This window comes from Arvicola amphibius, chromosome 5, assembly GCF_903992535.2.
Source record: "Arvicola amphibius chromosome 5, mArvAmp1.2, whole genome shotgun sequence".
Lineage (NCBI taxonomy): Eukaryota > Metazoa > Chordata > Mammalia > Rodentia > Cricetidae > Arvicola > Arvicola amphibius.
The window spans coordinates 142,327,589-142,345,383 of record NC_052051.1 but is presented as its reverse complement, the minus strand read 5'-3'; the positions used below and the strand labels follow the sequence as shown (position 1 = coordinate 142,345,383).

The following is a 17,795-nucleotide window of genomic DNA, read 5'->3' as shown; positions in this document are numbered from 1 at the left end:
CTTCCCTTTTAACAAGTATGAGAAATCAATTTCAGATAACTGGGGTTGTGTATTTTACTATCTGCCATTATCCAGTTTAAGAGTTAATTTCCGCTCGAGAGTATTGACCAATGCAAAGAAAGGTCTTGTGGGTCCTAGAGCCTCAGCGCGCTGCCTGCACTTTAATTGAAGCGTTGTTGGATCCAGGGATTGAGTCTTATTTTATTTTGTTGTTTTCCCCCAGATAATTGCTATTGTCATCGTAGAGAAAATTAGCCTAATTTTGACTTTAAAAAACTTTAAAGACAGACTTTCATTATGTAGCTCAGGCTGGACTTAAACTAATGATCCGCCTGTGTCAGGCCTCCCAGATGCTGGCAATACAGGCAGACACCGACCACACAGGTTTTAAAGTTTTCTCTTAATGGACTTAAAGCCTCTGAACTCCATGTTTATACGATTCCCATAATGAGTTGATGTTATGAAGGGGATACGCAAACTTGACCTCTTTGTAGACTTTGACGCACATAAAATGACTTGATGGAGAAAGGAGTCTTGAAATACTAAAGTGGGCAGGAGCTATCTGTGACAGAAGAAAATGTCCTGAGCGGTCCCTTTATCCCCATCTTTGTCTGAGTGCTGTCTGGTTTTCTGGAAACTGGGATGAAATAATAGCTGATAATTTCATATTTCCTGCTGTTTCACACATTCCTTGCTCATTTCCCTGTGTAACCCAGTCGGGTAGTTAGGGTTATTTTGTTGTACAGATGAGGATTAAGCTTCTTTGCCAAGGTCAGTCTAGGAAATGACACCAGGATTTGGACCCAGGACCTCTATGCCAATAATCAGACAGGGTGTCCTAAGAAGGTCACACTCAAAACTGAAAGTTGCCCAACACACAGATTTTCAAAACTCTTTTCACAACTTTTAACACTCCAGTTGTCACGTTTGGAGAGAAAACAGCTGGCTAAGGGTGTTTCCTTGCCAGATTATGAGTTCCGCCCAGACTGGAGCCATCATGTTCCTCAGTGACTTACCTCGGGGTCATTAAACAACACCTGCTACATAGTACCTGCTTAATGGATGACTGAAGCGCCAAGAAGGAAAATGTTTATCTTATGTTTAAGTGCAACAGAATTTGTTTGAAACCATTTGTAAGAAGGTAAGAATATATCTTTCCGAGGTGCACTTTTAATGTGTGGTTTCTGTTTTTAAATTGAATATAGTGTTTGAAACATTGTTTCTAACATGTAGATAAGATGTTGGAGCTTCTTAATGATCTTGAAGATGTTGGAACGTCTTAAGAGTGATCTTGTTCAGTGGGACAGAAAATGTAGAGTTTTGTTTAGTTTCTCTAAATAGTCTCTCCAAAAAGTGACAGTTCTGTATGCTGTGCTGAAAGTTGACATCTCTTCAAAGCAGAAAATAAAATATTCTTTTAAAAAGGATTTTTCTAGGGTTAAAAGGAATATTTAATAGAATCTATGAGTGATGACTAATATGTCAACTCAGGCTATAGTACCTAATATTTAATTAGATAATAATCTTGGTGTTTTGTAGATGTAGTTACCTGTTGACTGTTAAGGTGATTATTATCAAGAAAAACCACTATTTTAACTTAGAGTTATAAATGTTTCAAGCTTGTGTCTGACTTTTCTGTTTGTTTTATGTATCTCCCCTGTGGATTTTGTACTGAGTGTTTATGGGGGTGACTGTAAAAATTATTTTTATTAGATGGGCATGGTAGTACACACCTTTAACCATAGCACTCTGGAGGCAGAGGCAGGCAGATCTCTATGAGCTCAAGGCCAGCCTGGTTTACAAAGTGAGTTCCAGGACAGCCAGGACTCTGTTACAAAGAGAAACCCTGTCTTGAAAAGCCAAACATACATACAAACATACATACATATGTGTATGTACACACATACATATATTTATATGTAAAGTCATTGTCATTATGATGGATTTCATAAATACTTTATAAGTATATATTTGAGCCAGGCGGTGGTGGCGCACGCCTTTAATCCCAGCACTCGGGAGGCAGAGGCAGGCAGATCTCTGAGTTCGAGGCCAGCCTGGTCTACAAGAGCTAGTTCCAGGACAGGCTCTAGAAACTACAGGGAAACCCTGCCTCGAAAAAAAAAGTATATATCTGACCATATTTACTGTCTTTAAATCCTTCACTTTCTTCCCCTCCTACTTGTCCCCTTCCTTTTCTAAGATACTCCTACTTCATGTCACACACACTCATTTACATATGTAAATACTTTCATCTGTAAAAACTGGGATCCACATATGAGAGAAAACAATACTTTTCTTGTTTGGTCAGGTTTTTTTACTTAACATATTGATCTTCAGTTGTACCATTTCCAGGCAAATGACAGTATTTCATACGTGTGTGCATGCTCACACATGCGCAGTGAATGTATTTGTGGTGTGTATGTGAGTGCAGGCAGGAGTATGAAAGTCAGAATACAACCTTCACTGTCCATCCTGCCTTTCTTGTTTGGAGTCATGGTCTCTTCGTTGTACCAGTAGCTTTGGGGGATTCTCCTGTGTTCTCCCATCTCACTGTAGGGGCACTGGGATTAGAGACGGGCACCCTAGGCCCAGCTTTCGCATGAGTCCTGGCAAGTCTAACTCAGATCTTCACAAATGCAGGCAAACTCTTAACCTACTGACAGTCTCCCCAGCGCCACCACCATGGTCTCATTCTTTATGGCTAAATGAAACTATTTTGTATATGTGTTTCATTTCCTCCACCGTTTACCTGTTAATGTACAAAAGTTGGCTGTTGTGAGTAGTGACGCAATAAACATGTAGTATACTGGTTTGAATTTTCGTGTATATTGCCAGGAGTGGGATCACTGAATCAATATGGCAGTTCTGGTTTTAGTTTTTTCTATATTTACTAAATTGCTTTACATTCTCATCAGCAGTGTATAAAGATTCCCTTTTCTACAAACAGCAATATTTGCTGTTTTTTCTTTTTTAAAATATCTTAGTGGAGGCATCTACATGTGTTATGTGGATGTCTGTGATTGTGTATTGAGTATGAGTGTGGCCTTGTGGACATCACTGGGTGTTGGTTCTTGTCCTTCCACCGTGGCTTTTTGATGTTGTCCCATAGATCTCACATGTTCTTGTATTTTTGCCTGTTTTAATTCATCTACCTTGCTTCCAGGACCCAGTGTTCTGTCTTCCATTTGATCTGTTTTATTAGTGAGAATTTCCATTGAATTTTTTGATGTTGAGTTTTCTAAAATTTCTATTTTTTATGTGTTTCCCCCATTTTCGTGCATACGTGTGTGTGTGTGTGTTGGTTATGCCTACGTATATACATGTTTGCATTGTGTGTGAGTGACATGCACATGAGCGAGCATGTGGGAATCATCGTCGACTACTCTTGGCCATTTTCATTGAGGCGTCGTCCCACTCAAACCCAGCTCTCACCTGCGCGCATCTGGCTAGGCAGCTGCTCTGAGGGCCCCCCCCCCCCCCCTTCCTTCCAGGCTGGAATTCCAGGTGGCCCACCATGCCCACCTAGCATTTTTACATAGATTCTGGGTATATGAACTCCAGGCCTTATGCAGCCATCTCTCCAGCCCCAGGGTTTCTATTTCTTTATTGGATTTCCCTTTTGTATCCTATACTGTCTTATTTTGTTCAGCTGATTATTTAATTTTCTTTGAAATCATTCAGTTTACTCATGTCATCTTTGACTTTATTGAACATTCTTACAATCATTCTGTTGAGTTGAGATTCCACATACCTCTCTTGCAATAGAATTCACTACTGTAGAATGAATTATTTTCTGAACAACTCACATTGCTTTGATTTTCATGTTTCTTATGCTTATTGGGACTTATCTGGGGTGCAGTCCATGATTAGGTATTTTAATCCCTATTCTTTCAAATTTAGGAGTTTTCTGTATTCAAGTAGAACTGATTTACAGTAGGATTGAGGTGCACTAACAGTATAGTTCAGTAGCTAAACCGTCCACATGTATGCTCAGGACATAGCCCAATCCCAGTACCACTCTCACATAGACTGCATCTGCAGAAACAACTACAGCTGATGGATCCCTCCACTAGGACAGTATGCTAACAGGTAATTAGGAACAAAACAATACTCTTAAACTCCAGAGCCTTTCAGAGAATGAAGGAACTGCCAGGAAGTGCCAATTAAAGGTAGACTGAAAAGAGAAAGGGGAACGGGAATCCAGTCAGACAAGCTGAAACAATCCTGCCATCAGAATGGCCAGGAAAAGAAAGGGAGAAAGAGAAAGAGAGATAAAAGCTTTGTACCCAGAATTATATTCCTAATAAGGGAGCCATGATGGCTCTTGTTGTCAGCTTGACAGGATCTAGAATCACCTGGGAGGTGGGCCTTTGGCTCTGCAGCAGCTGGTTGTCTTAGTTGCATTGAGCTGGGAAGGCTGGTCCTCTGTGGACCATTCTCTTGCTGGGATCCTTGACTGTATAATGGAGAAGGAAAACTGACTGGCAGCATACATTCTTCATTCTCTTTTTCCTCCCTTCTCAGTAGTCGAAACAGATAAGCCCCAGCAGTGTGTCCTCCTCTGTCTCCCAGGCTTTCCCCCATGTCACTGTAGTTCCCTTGCTTTCCATCCTTTCTCAGAAAGGTAACTGAAGGTGGGACTCCATGTGAGAAAGACTTTGCAGTGGCAGTCTAGAAGAAGTGGCAGACGTGTAGGATATTGTGGTCATGAAGGAGTTCATGGTGGAGTATAGCTACTGATAATTACCAGTAGAAATGTATGAAGTGTTTATAAAGTGGGGTGGCTGAAGTGTGTTTATAGGGTGAGATCTTTAAGATAAGAGGTCAAGAAATTAAGGCACTAGAGTATTTGGGGCAAAGTAGAATCTTCAATTCTGATCCTTCCCCCCCTTTTTTTCAAAATAATTCTTAACATAAATGATATAGCAAAAACCTGTATTGATTTCTAGCTTCTGAAATACCATTCCTACTTTAGGTAACTCTTTTGCCCTACTACTACCTAAAATTTTTTTCATGAACCTACCAAACAATTTTTTAGATATATTCTAGTGTCCTGGCCCCTGCTGATTTTCATACAAATTGGTTAACCTTTATATTATCAAAAGACTCAGTAGTATATGGTTTTTAATTGTTCTTTAGTCTGTCATTCAAAAAAGGTCTTTGTCTGACCTATGCACCTTTTCTTTTAAACTTTGGATAGTAGATTTCTAAGGATTTTGTATTTTGCTTTTTCTCCACAATATATCTGCCACATAGTTGGGCTAGTATAAGCTAAAACAGTTCTATAAGCACTGATGAAACTGAAAAATCAGGCAGCAGGCAGCATTAATCTTACTCAAAAATGCTCCTTAGACAGTTCATGTGTAAAAGACGTCATACCATAAATGTTGCCCAAACAGTTCAGCAGTGTGAGGAGGAAAACCAAACAGATGGCAGTTTTGTGTATTTGGAGTGCCTCAGAGTAATAAATGATAGCTCTGCACACCTGGCTTTACCAATACATTACTTTCCGCTTCAGGTAGCAGAAATGGACTTAAGTTGGCTCTAACAGTAAAGGAAAAAGACAGTAACGAAGTTTAAAAGGCAAGGAAACTCTTTTTTTTTTTTTTTTTTTTGGTTTTTCGAGACAGGGTTTCTCTGTAGCTTTGGAGCCTGTCCTGGAACTAGCTCTTGTAGACCAGGCTGGTCTCGAACTCACAGAGATCCGCCTGCCTCTGCCTCCCGAGTGCTGGGATTAAAGGCGTGCGCCACCACCGCCCGGCTAAGGAAACTCTTGTTCCAGAGCTCTAGCCCTGCCTTGCCCATGGTAGGTTGGCTTAGACACTGGAGAGCTGCCAAGCTTTCTGTAGTCTCCACAGTATGCGTAGGAAATACCTCCCCTCCATTCCTTAAACTGTTCTGTCATAAGCCCACTCTGAACTGCTAACAGGCATCAAAACCTATCGACTGTTACTTCTCCCCACATTTTGTGGGTACGAGTATATGTGCCCTTGCATGTGTGCATGTGAGCCAGTGAATGAATATGAAAGTCAAAACATAATTTGCAAGTTTCTCTCCTTGCACTTCCAGAGACCAAATCAGGCCATCAGGCTTAGCTGCAAGTGCCTTTAGCAGCCATCTTTCAGGTGGAGTTTTAATCAGATTTCAATACTGAGGCTAAGAAAAAGTTAATAAAACTACCTAAATGGGGCTTCTAAAAGTATTCTGAGTAGGCAACTGATAGAATCCATTGCACTGATGAGTGAAGTAGTTCAGTTAACATAGTATCTGATTTGGTTTTTAGTTATTCTCTGAAGTTTTCCTGTCTACAGTAGCTTCAGAAGTCTGTGACTATTGTCTTTAAAGCTGAAATTTTGGGGTACTTAAGTCATACTAGTTAGACTCCAAGTGCTGAGTACCTGTCTGTGAGAGCACCTGCCTTGGACATAGTGCGTGTAGAATGTTGCCATTGCTGCAGAAAGCACTAACAGCTGCTCTGAGTTGTTCATGTGAAGCTTTTGTCTAAGTATTCAGCCACAGAAGGATGCAAACACACATACTCATACACACCCAAAAAAGTGTACTAGATCTTATTAGTGATTATATGACCTGGAATTTACCTACTTGAGATTTGGTATTGGCCTTTAAATCTTGAACCAAAGATGATGATGATGTAATGTAACTATGTAGGTATTAGAGCCATGGTGATAATCTTCACACAGCCTTGCTTTCCTTAAAACAGCCCCATATGCTTGGCGTCAATCTTCTCCATATTCTGAAGCTCTGTTTCAGTAGATGGAGCTGAGCAACTTAGTATTAAGTGCTATAAAATACTCATTAATACAGAAATTCTGCTTATAGAATTCTAAATTAAAGTCATTTTGTTTTGTTGTCAGAAGATTCCTGTGTACAAAACTCAAAGGTCAAAAATAATTGGTTATCAAAGGTTAGATAATTGTTTAGGACAGTTCTGTACAAATAAAATCTAGTTTCAAGAACTACCAAGTTCACTTTCCCCATTCTGCCATTTCTATATATAAGTACTGCCTTTAACATAGTATCCATAATATCAGTTTGTTTCCTAAAAATTAAAAATCTGTAATTCCTTAAGTACATTGCAATTCTAAACTGCAATGCTAGCTTTCTCATTGCCCTTTGTTAAAGTTGAACTGTGAAATGCCCTCCACAGGTTCAGGTTCTGAGTGCTTGATGCCCAGCAGGTGGTGCTGTTTTGGAAAGATGGTGGGAACCTCCAGTAAGAAAGTAGGTCATTGTGAGAAAGCCTTTGAAGGTTGTACCTAGTCTCCATGCCCCTCTTTCTTTGCTTCCTGTCTGTCATAGGTAGACACTTTCATACACTCTTACTGCTGTGACTCCATGGTCTCAAAATCATTGCAGAACCTATGGACAGATTCTACAGCCATGAACCAAAAATAACACCTTGAAAAAGATCTTTACATATTGATCCTCTGTATTGTTTCACCTGCCACTTCTGCCTACACCTAGAATAACCATCCTTCTTTCTCTTCATTATGTCTGAGTTAGCCTTTCAAATGTATCCTGGGTAAATATCTCCTGATCACTAGAGTTCACCGCATCTTCTGGTTTTTGTTTTTATTGTTTTTGTTTTCCTCTTTAATATCCAGTAGGCTTATGACTCATACTTGATGAGTCTTTCTCAAATCTTGGAATATTTACCTTTTCACAACTAAATTATAAATTACTTGAAGGCGGTGGCCGTATTTATACTAATTTGTTCTTCGTGCTAAAGGGTTACAGCTCTGTGTACTGTTAAGTGCTTGGTCAATAAAACACACACACACACACACACACACACACATTCATTTAGTTTAGTTTCATGACTTTTCCTAGTGAGACATAAGCAGTACCTGAAGACAGACCAAAGAAACAATTATACCCAAGTCTATCTTAGTGAGGAGCCTCATGAATCTTGTAACTGACTGAGACTTATGTGCTTTCTCCATCCAGGAATGAATGTTTTTTAATTTAGATTAAATAGACACAGGACAATTTTATGACTATTTTGCTTTGGTATATTGTAAGTACTTGAGAGGTAAAACAGAAAATAAGACATTCTGGTCCGTACCCCTTGATGGGTTACAAGAGTGAAGTTTACGGGGGTAATGCTAGGCAATAGGAGATGCTTGCTAGATGTTCTGTGGTTCTTTGCTGCTACTGACCACTAAAGCAGCAGAGGGCTCTGGTACAGTAGGTAGAGAAAGGACAACAGACCTAATTCCCTTTGAGTGTCAGCACAGGAAAGTAGGGCTGCTGCTTTGGCCTGATGTGCCATCTGCTCCTCTGTCATTCTCACCTCTGCTGGTTAGTTTATCAACTGACACAGCTAGTCCTCAGAGTGGAGGGAGACTCCATTGAGGAAATGACTCCATAAGATCCAGCTCTAGGCAAGCCTGTTGGGCATTTTTGTAATTAGTGATTGTTGGGGAAGGGCCTAGTCCACAGTGGGTGGTGCCATCCCTAGGCTGGTGGTCTTAGATTCTTATAAGAAAACAGGTTGAACAAGCCAGTAAGTAGCACTCCTCCATTGTTGACAGTAGTTTCTGTCCCACCTGGTACCGAAGAAATACACAAAGATCTATATTAATGATAAACTCTTTGGCCTATTAGCTCAGACTTATTTACTAACTCTTATATCTTACATTAATCCATAATTCTGTCTGTGTTAGTCACATGGCTTGGTATCAGCGAGGCATTCTCATCTTGCTTCCTCTTGGTCTGGGTGATGACTGCAGACTGTTTCCTTTTCCCAGAACTTCTGTTCTCATTGCCCCACCTCTACTTCCTGCCTGGTTGCCCCTCCTATACTTCCTGCCTGGCTATTGGCCAATCAGCGTTTTATTAAAACAATACAAGTGACAGGGTACAAGACCATTGTCCCACAACACTCTCCCCCCTTTTTTTCCAAAACAAGAACTCTGAATCTAATCTCCTTGTTTAGCTTTTTTTCCAGACCATTATCCATAACAACTTGTAACTAATACTCTAAACAAATATAAATATCCATAATTCATTTCTTGAGAATGTAGGCATAGCTTCCCAGGCTACTTCCTGCTGATTAGGGGTGCTGATAATCTTATGGGAACCTAAAGAAGATTTAAAATTATGATCAAGTCCTGACTGGAGTATTCTGTGAGGCTTGATCTTCTCAGCCAGCAGTCTTGAAACTGTTCTGGATGTAGAACTCAGACATCTGTGCCATCTGCTCCTATCAGAGATTTCTCAGGGGATCTTCCTTGATCAAACCTGATTTTTCTTAACCCGGAATTAATTCACAGCCTCTCATTTCCTGTGGAAAGAAACGAAAAACCTTTTCTCCAAAGTAACATATCTTTTGACTTAAATTTTGAAGTAAGGGCTTTTCAAAATATTGATGTTGGGTTAATCTAGTAGCATTTATAATTAAATGTCTTTTGGCATCTGTTGCTCCTTCCTCAGCATTCAAACAATTCAAAGACAACACAATAACATATGGTATCCAGACTCTCTGTGTATCTTCCATTTTTACGTAGCTTTATTTTAAACTCTATTTCTTTTATTTTTATTTTGCATTTTTGTTTTTGTAAGACAGGGTTTCTCTGCATATCTTTGGCTGTTCTGGAACTCTGTAGATCAGGTTGTCCCTGAACTCACAGAGATCTGCCTGCCTCTGCCTCCCAGGTGTTGGGAGGCACTACACCCAACTACTGTCTCTTTTTTTAAAAAAGGACTTTATCCTTTTTCTCTTCTTTCCCAAGCCTACATATATTTTTAACACAATGTAAACCATTTAAAGTTGTTTTTATCTGAATCTATCTTAACTGTATATTTCTCTTTTTCTGACCACATGAATCTTTAATTTGCTAAGTGATATGGCTAAGATTAAAGCTGTGGCTTTGGCGGCTGGATCCACCCATTCCTTAGCTTTCTGAGAGTCTAGCCTCATGATGGAGGTACTGGCCAGAGGAGCCATGTTTATTGCCAGAACTCTATGGAGTTTCAAGGTCCCTGTCACCACCAAGAAGCATGCTGTCAGCTATTCATGAACACCATTTGTTTTGTGGTGGGGCCTTTTAAAAGGGCTGCAAGGTTTTTGCAGCTAAAGCTGAGTCAGGAAGCCTTTCTTAAATGAGACATGCTTGCCTCTAACAAACATAGCCACCCAAGAAAATGCTGATACCAAGAAACTGTGCTTAACTGTGTTCTTTTGCGTCTAGAGTTACTTCCCAAGCTCTCTCAGGTTTTATATGGATGTAGTTGTCCACGTTGCCATTTGTTGACAGTTTCTGTCCTGCCTGGTCCTGCAGCCATTCAATCCAAAGAAATATACAGAGGTCTGTCTACATTAATTATAACCTGGTTGGCCTATTAGTTCAGGCTTCTTATTAACTCTTATAACTTACATAACCCATAATTCTTATCTGTGTTAGCCATGTGGCTTGGTATCTTTTATCAACAAGGCGTTCTCATCTTGCTTGCTCTGTGTCTGGATGACAGCTTTTTTATTAAAGCAATACAGTGTAATTGACAAGTGCAAGACCATTGTCCCACAGCAGTCCATGACCTCTGCATCAGCTCCTGTCTCTTGGTTTCAGCCCTGCTTGAGTTCCTGTCCTGATTTTCTTCATTTATAGACGATGATGTTGAAGTATAAAAGCCAAATAACCCTTTCCTTCCCAACTTGCTTTTAGTCGTGAGGTTTCATCACAGCAATAGTGAGGACCCTAACTAGGACATCACCCAAGTGCTGTTTTCAGGAACCAATGATGTGTTTGTGCTAATTTATATCTTCAGAAATATTCAGATTATATACATACATCACACATAGGGTGATGTTGGTATTAATTGTAGTTTAAGATGTGCTTTGAAGATAAATGGCATTAGAGCATTGGTCAGGAAGAGGCATAAAAAGGAATATATCATGAAATTGTGAATAAAATGCTACCAACAGTGACATTCTTAAGTTATTTTTCTTATTTCCACATATGTTCTATACATATACAAGTACAGCAGAAGTTAAAATTGCACAGAAGAAAGAAAGTTGATGATCTTAACATTAAGAAGGTAAAATTTAAAAAAAGAGGGGAAAAGCTCCTGTAGAGTCTAAAGTTGTTCTGTGGGGAAAGAGGTTTTCTTATAACTGCAGTTTAAGTTTGCCAGTAGGAATAAGAATAGGATCAAGTCATTAAGACTTGAATATTTTGACTATTCACATTTCTAGACTCTATAGCAGTGAAAGGGAGAGCTAGAGAAAGCCAATAGCACCAAGATGAAGTGCCCAGAGGTTGACTTATATGGTCCAAGTCCTCTGTACCACCTGCTTTCCCAGCAAACATACTGCTGTCAGCTTTTTAATGCTGGTGTTTCAAAGTTACTAGTTTGTTTCATTTCTTCTATGGAGATAATTTTCTTGAGACTGTGTTATCTTTGTGAATTAAAACTACTGTAATGAAATACCATTAGGTAGATAGTTTAGAAGCAATGGAAATTGATTTTTTTCACAGTTCTCTGAAGATGGTAGTTCAAGATGAAGATGCAGACAGTTATATTTGGGTGGGTCCTGCACATGGTTCCTAGATAGCCATCTTTTCCATTTAAATCTACATGGTAAAGGCTGATAAAGTCTATGGGATCTCTTTTACAAGGGTGCTTATTCCAATTTTGAGGTCTCTGATCTTTTGACCAATCACTTTTAAGACCCATATCCTAATACCTTTCAAGGTAACATTTCCTATGCAAGGGACACAAATATTCAGACCTTCTGCAGTATTAAAGACTTTTGTATATTTGAGAATATATCTCTGTCTGACATGAATGTCAAGCTGAATTGTTTTCTTACTATGTAGTGAGATTTAGGGAGCACAGTACACTGTGAAACATAAAGGAAGGCACCCATGTCACACCTGACCAGGTCAAGATGATTAGCATCTCTCTCCCCACTTCCTTCCTTCCATTTTCTTTGTTGGCCAGCATTTCTTAAAAGTAAGTGATTGGTTACTATAAACTGTAGTTGCCTTCCCTGTGCTGTGGAACACTAGAACTTACTCCTGTCCATATTTTGATATCCATCATCTAACTTCCCTCTGTCATTCCTCTTCCACACCCTTTCCCAACTCAGTAATCACTATTTCACATTCAAATTTGTACTTTTAATGTTTGCATATTAGAAAGAACATATAGTGTTTGTCTTTCTGTATCCAGCCTCTTTCACTTGACGATATGTCCCCCAGTTTCATACGTTTTGCCTCAAATGTCAGGACTTTATTCTCTATGACTGGATTGTGTATGTGTGTTGTAGCTATGAGATGTGGGCCAGCTTCCCGCCGCCCGGCTCCCGGCCACCGGCTAGCTTATGCCCCAAAATAATTACACAGAAACTGTATTCTTTTAAACACTGCCTGGCCCATTATTTTCAGCCTCTTACTCACATCTTGACTAACCCATATCTAATAATCTTATAACACCACGAGTGGTGTCTTACCGGGAAAGATTCAGCATGTCTGACCTGGCGGCTGGCTTCATCGCATCTCTCTCCCTGAGGAGAGGCACGGCAGTCTGTCCCAGAGAGGAGAGGTGGGGCAATTGTCTGAGCCATCTACCTCACTTCCTTTTTCCTGTTCTGTCTACTCCACCTATCTAAATTTTGCCCTATCAAAAAGCCAAGGCAGTTTGTCTATTAGCCATTGAGAATCCTCCATCAGTGTGTGTGTGTGTGTGTGTGTGTGTTTATATCCCATAATTTCTTTATCCACTTAATTCCCACAGGTACCTAGGTTCATTCCACATCTTGACTGTTATAAATAGTACTTCCATAAACATTGGTGCTCTCACTTGCACACTACCCCTTCTCCCAACATACACACACATGCGCGCATGCGTGCACATAAACACACACACAAAATGATATAGAGATTTTATCACCTTTGTCAGTAAAGTTCAGTAGTAGAGTGGCAGAATCATATGGTAGATCTATTTTTAATTTTTCATGGAACTGACATTTTGTTCTCCATGGTGTTATACTAATTTACATTCTCTCCAAATGCATAAAATTTTCTTTTTTCTACATCTTTGGCAGCCAGCACTTGTTATTTTTGTAGTTTTGATAATAGTCATTTTAAGTTGAGTGAGATGATTTTTCATTGAGATATGCTTGTCTGTTGTTTGTTTTTCAGAAAAGACCTAAGGTAGTGACCTAGAACTTGCTACATAACTGATATACTTGAACTTCTGGGTCTCCTGCTTCTACCTCCTAAGTGATGGAATTATAAGTTCACACCACCACACGTGGTTTATGCCTTGCTGGGCCTCAAAACTAGGGTTTTATGACTACTAGCCAAATACTCTGACAGCTATGGTATAATCAATCCTGTTTACTTGCTTTAAAATTAGTATCTCTTTGAATGGCCCAATCTAGTTCTGGGTTTTTTTTTTTTTTATAAGATGGTATTAGATAAGAGCAATATATCAAATCTGAATCTTCTCATAGACCCCTCCACTACCATTTATTGGAAAGGCTGTCTTTTCTCTCCAGTGTTTATTTTTGGTGCCTATGTTAAGAATCAGATGGCCATAGATATCAGAACGTTATTTCCAGCATTTCAATTTTGTTCCGTTCTACTTTATGTCTTGTTTCTTCTAGGCACTTTTGTCATTGTTTGTTTGTTTTATGCATATGAGTGTAGTTGAATGTTTCTCTTCCTCCGGCCTATTCCCAAATACCAGGCAGCCACTTCCAAAATAGCTAACTCAGAGGCTTAATATTACTTATAAATGCTCAGCCAGTAGCTCAGACTTACTAGTTGGCGCTTACATTTTAAGTTGACCCATAATCCTTATTTACACTCTACCACGTGTTAGTACCTTTATTAGCATGGCACATTCATCTCCTGTTGCCCCTGTGTCTGGCTTACTCTGCCCTTCTTCCATCATCCTTAGTTTGGTCACCCTGTCTAACTTCCTGCCTGACTACTGGCCAATCAGCATTTTATTAAACCAATTCAAATGACAAATCTTTACACTGTAAAAGAGGATTATTCCACAGCATTTCCCCTTTTTGTCTAATTAAAAAGGAAGGTTTTAACTTTAACTTAGATTATATACAACAAAAAAGTTATCAAGTAAGAATTACAGTTGTAATATCCAGTCTATTTGTATTTGACAAAATTAGAGAAAATATTTTATTACCTATCTTTGTGAGTCCAAAGTTATGTACCTTATGTATCTTATAACTAAAGAAAACTGTAACTGTCTAGTCTTCAGGTCCATCAAAGACCCCAGAAGGGTGAAATGTTACCTAACAAAGGAATCTCAAGACGTCTGGACCTAAAGTTCCTGTGTAACATTGAGGTATCCACCTCTGGCCCTCAGGCCTAGCATGCCTAACAGACTTTCCTGTGAAGCAAGGAATTTTGAAGGACTGTTCTACCTTGTCTTGACAAAGTTTGGCAGTTGCCTTTTTTTGTGTCCTGCTGGTCCAGTTTGGACAGAAACTATCAGCAATTGAGACAAGGGCAGTTTCTTTGCCCACATGGCTAGCTTTTGCCATGAAGAAAGCAAACTCCATCATCTCTGAAGTAGAGTGGTGCTGTCAGGAGCAGGCGTGTCTCACTCTCATAAAAAGCCTTAGGTTATTAAACATATTAAATGCCATATTCCGTAGGTCTTTGAAGTGTTTGAAGACCATCTTTCTATATATATCTGTGTATGACCTTGAAAACATATCTAACATGAGTATAAGGGTATTTTTATAGATGACTATTAATCTGTATTTTTTTAAATTTTTCTAGACAGGGTTTCTTTGTAGCTTTGGAACCTGTTCTGAAACTAGCTCTTGTAGACCAGGCTGGTCTCAAACTCACAGAGATCGACCCTCCTCTGTCTCCCTAGTGCTGGGATTAAAGGCATGCACCACCACCACCGTCCAGCATAATCTGTATTTTTCATTACATTTTAAAATACATTATATTTTTGAATGAGCTGCATAGACATGATACCTTAAACAAGAGTAGAAATATACATATAACAAAGTTAACTTTAAATTTGTATCAATAAGCTAAAATCCATAACAATATAAAATGTTTTGAGATTGTTTTTTGGATTAAAGTAGATTCGATAATCTAACCTTTTCCCCATCTATAATATACTATATCCCCCTTTCTTCTTTTAGAAAGAGATCTCTGATTTTAACTTCTTTGTTTAGCCCCCATCCTTTTATTTATTTCCTTTTATTTATTTATTTGGTTGGTTGGTTTACTATGACCAATAACAATTTATAACCAACCCCCTAAACAAAGACAAACATCCATCATCCATTTTGGGCAAATGTAGGCATATTTCTCTAGACTACTTCCTGCTGATGTGGGGCACAAGTAATCTTTGGGGTACTCTGAGAAAATTCAGGATTATGGTCACATCCTGACTGGAGTATTTTGTGTGGCTTGTCCATCTCAGCCAGCATCCTTGACACTGTTGAGGATGTTGAAGCATTCCCATTGGAGACCTTTTAAAGAGGTCTTCCTTGACCAAACCATATTAACCTGGAAGGAATTCACAGCTTCTCATCTTTTGTAGAAACAAAGGCAAAGCCTCTTTCCCAAAGCAACATATCCTTAGACCCAAATTTTGAAGTCAAGATACTTTAAAATATATAGATTGATTTAACTTAGCGGTCTCCACAATCAAATGTCTCTCAGCAGTTAGCTTATTAACAGTCAGAAAATTCAGAGAAAACAAAATAATATACATAGTCCAGACTCTCTGTGTATTTGGCTTATTATAATTTTTCTTACTCTATTTCTTTTTCAGGGACCTCATTTTATTATCTTTAAATTATTCTATTAATCTAATCCATGTGTGTTTTTATTCTTTTTCCTCTCTCCCAAACCTACATATGTTTTTTTTAACACAGTGACCCATTTAGAGGTTTTGTTTTGTCTGAATCTGCCCTTATTATGTATCTGCTTTGTTTTTTGATCACGTGAGACAAATCTGTCTGTACTGTTCAGCTTAGTGAGTGACACTAGTGCATGGCAGTTGGCTCCTCCCCCTCGGTTCTCTGAGTGTCTAGTCTCATGACAGAGGTAGAAGTGAGAGTCATACTCATCTCCCCAAGTTTAGGAAGCAGTGGATCCATCTGTCTCCAAATAGCATGCAGCGAATATCCCACAAACCCCAATCAAGTGCTCCATAGCAGGACCTCCCAAAAGTGCCATCTGTGCTAGGATATTTGTTTCTCAGATATAGAAACATCTTAGTTTTTATTATGCAAGTCTTTCAGTTGCTTGGTTAGAGTTATCCATTTTGTTGTTGCTTGAGGTTATTGTGAAAGGTATTATTTGCTATTTCTTTCCTAGTCTGTCATTTGTTAATAGAGAGGCTACTGATTTAATGTGTTAATTTTATATCCTGCTACTTTGCTGGAAGTGTTTCTTAGCTATAGAAGTCTCCTGGTAGAGTTTTAAGGGTCGTTTATGTATAAAATAATATCATCTGCAAATGAAAATACTTTTGACTTCTTTCCTATTTATATCCCTTTGTTCTCCTTCAATTTTCTGATTGCTCTAGCTAACACTTCAAGTACTTTATGGAATAGATATGGAGAGAGTACAGCCCTGTCTTGTTCCTGATTTTACTAGAATTGCTTTGAGTCTCTATCTGTTTTGGTCAGTGGTTTTCAGTCTTCCTAATGCTGTGTTCCTTTAATACAGTGCTTCATGTTGTGGTGACCCACCCACCGTAAAATTATTCATTGTTACTTCATAATTGTAATTTTGCAGCTACTATGAATTGTTAAGTATCTTATCAATCCACAGGTTGAGAACCACTGATTTAAAATGATAATGGCTTCAAGACTTTTTCATAAAGGGATGTTGAATTTTGTCCAAAGTCTTTTCTGTATCTACCCAGATGACTGTATAATTTTTGTCCTTCCGTTTTTCTATGTGATGTTTTATGTTTATTGACTTACATGTGTTGAACCATTCCTGAACCTCTGGAATGAAGCCTTTTTGATCATTGTAGATAATTGTTTTGATATGTTCTTGGATTTGGTTTGGAAATATTTTATTAGTAATTTTTCCATCTGTTTTTATATATTCTGTAGTTTTCTTCATTGATTCTTTGTGTGGTTTAGTTATTAGGGTAATTGTGGCCTCATAAAAAGAATTAGGCAATGTTCTTTCAGTTTCTATTTTATAGGATAATTTGAGTAGTATTGGTATTAGTTATTTGAAGGCCTTAATTCTGTGCTGACTCCATTAGACCCTGAGCTTTCTTTTGTTGGAAAGTTCTTAATTACTGGTACTTCACTGGGGATTATGGGTCTGATCTTAGTTTGACTTTCGTAGGTTTTATATGTCAAGAAATGTATTCATTTATTTTAGGTTTTCCAGTTTGGTTGGGTACAGATTTTTAAAGTATGTACTTTAAGATCTCTGAATTTCCTTGGTTTCTATTGTGGTATCCCCCTTTACAGCTCTAATTTTATTCTTTGGATCTTCTCTGTTCATCTTTTAGTTAATATGGCTTCGTCAATAGTATTGATTTTTCTCAAAGAACCAACTCTTCCTTTCACTAATTATCTGTGTGTTTGTTTTATTGATTTCAGCTGTTTGAATATTTCTTGCTATTTACTCTTTACTGTTATTTCTTTTTGTTTTGTAGCTCTCACGTGTGCTGTTAAGTTGTTAATATGAGATGGCTCCAGTTTTTTATGTAGGCACTGTTAGGAATATTTCTTAATATTAGCTCTCTGCTGACTCAAAATTCCCAATCAAGCCAAATCAAAACAAGCCAAATTA

General features: G+C 38.6%; 1 protein-coding gene across 3 annotated transcripts in view; it reads left to right on the top strand.

Moving 5' to 3' along the window:
* Fam210a (family with sequence similarity 210 member A) overlaps nucleotides 1–17,795 on the top strand; it is a 41,107-nt gene that overhangs the window by 972 nt on the left and 22,340 nt on the right. Inside the window, exon 2 of one of the 3 annotated variants that reach the window (XM_038329214.1) lies at nucleotides 919–1,141. The exons of the other annotated variants lie outside the window; for them this stretch is intronic. The gene's annotated coding sequence lies outside the window, so the exon portion shown is untranslated. The remainder of the gene's footprint in view (nucleotides 1–918; nucleotides 1,142–17,795) is intronic. 3 annotated transcript variants of the gene reach the window in all.